The 1,495-nt window shown below is 58.6% G+C and overlaps 1 protein-coding gene across 1 annotated transcript in view; it reads left to right on the top strand.

The window, feature by feature from the left end:
* The window catches only part of SOCS7 (suppressor of cytokine signaling 7), a 14,323-nt gene that overhangs the window by 11,397 nt on the left and 1,431 nt on the right, over positions 1–1,495 (top strand). The gene's annotated exons all lie outside the window — the stretch shown is intronic.

Below are 1,495 nucleotides of genomic sequence, written 5' to 3'. Positions count from 1 at the left end.
TGGGGCAGGGCGGGGGGCAGTGGGGGGATTGCAAGTGAAATCAGAGTGAACTTGCTCCCTGTCATCATGCCTGATGGTGACAGTGACCTCTCATGGCACTGCAGCATGGAGAGGGTTTGGCCCGGAGGGGAGGAGGGATGGGATGGGGTGGGATGTTCTCTGCTCAGCAGCCTGGACTCATGGGGCAGGGCGGGGGGCAGTGGGGGGATTGCAAGTGAAATCAGAGTGAACTTGCTCCCTGTCATCATGCCTGATGGTGACAGTGACCTCTCATGGCACTGCAGCATGGAGAGGGTTTGGCCCGGAGGGGAGGAGGGATGGGATGGGGTGGGATGTTCTCTGCTCAGCAGCCTGGACTCAGCCCAGAGCTGTTCACGGTTGACCTCTGCTGCCGGACCCGGCAGAGAGGGTTTGGCCCGGAGGGGAGGAGGGATGGGATGGGGTGGGATGTTCTCTGCTCAGCAGCCTGGACTCAGCCCAGAGCTGTTCACGGTTGCCCTCTGCTGCAGACACCGCCAGCAGCTGCAAAGCTGATTTATAAGGTGGCGGTGCGTGGGGAGGAGAGAGCTGTAAGGCTGGAGAAGGGTTGGCAACGACCCTCCCTTCAACTTACAACCCCTGCCATTCAGCTTACAGACTCTTTAGCTTCCCAATCCTGAGATCTCTTCCTCTCGAGAACAGGGCTTGGAGGGCTGAGAACTCCAGCCAAATACCTCAGAAAAGGCTTGCTCTAGAAAAATGTAATTGAAAAAAAATATTCCCCCCAAACAGCACCGTGCAGCTGCTGGGGAGCCTCTCGCTGCCTTGCTGCTGGGTTCTGCACCCCTCTGGGTGCTGCCTGGGACCCGGGTGCTTCTTAGACCTGCTGCACCTTGATCCTTGACCGACAAAGTCTCGCACCAGTGCCTGATCCTCAGTGGGGTTTAGGATCTGCACGTCCCCAGCGTGCTCGTTAGTGCCGTTCTCCCGCTGAACCGTTCAGCGCGGCTCCGAGGTGTGGGCTGTGCCTGCTGCTGGCAGGAGGCGTGTGGCCAGCGCAGTGTGCGGAGCTCGTGCTGCGGCCCCGTAGTCGCTGGCTGAGCTCCCGGAGGCTGATTCCTTCTTGGGAGGAGAATAAGGAGCGGGGTGGTGGGGGGGAGAATCCAGGCTTCAATTGATTGCTGTTCTGTGCTTTCTCAAAAGCTGGCTCACAGCTTCCTGAGCTGCCTGGAGCAGTTTTGAGCCCATCTCAGTATGAAGAGCTTTCCCTTTCCTCCTTTCACTCCATTGCCCTCAGAGACAAGCCAGCAGGAGGGGGTTAGAGTGTAACTAGCTGTGAATCCTCCTGCAAAGACAGATAAAACCTTGTGCTGTGAATGAACCCAGCTCCCAACTGTCCTTCCCGGTGCTGCCACCGACCTCTGTTCTGTGGGCTCGATTGTTGCTCATAACTCTGGCAGAGGAGGAGGTTGTGGGGCAGGGGGGGATGGCTGGATGCAGCTTGCGTTCAGCCCGG

The sequence above is a fragment of the Buceros rhinoceros genome, unplaced genomic scaffold, assembly GCF_000710305.1.
Source record: "Buceros rhinoceros silvestris isolate BGI_N320 unplaced genomic scaffold, ASM71030v1 scaffold29044, whole genome shotgun sequence".
Classification (NCBI taxonomy): domain Eukaryota; kingdom Metazoa; phylum Chordata; class Aves; order Bucerotiformes; family Bucerotidae; genus Buceros; species Buceros rhinoceros.
Note: the sequence above shows the minus strand (reverse complement) of the source record. Positions and strands in the feature narration are given on the sequence as shown.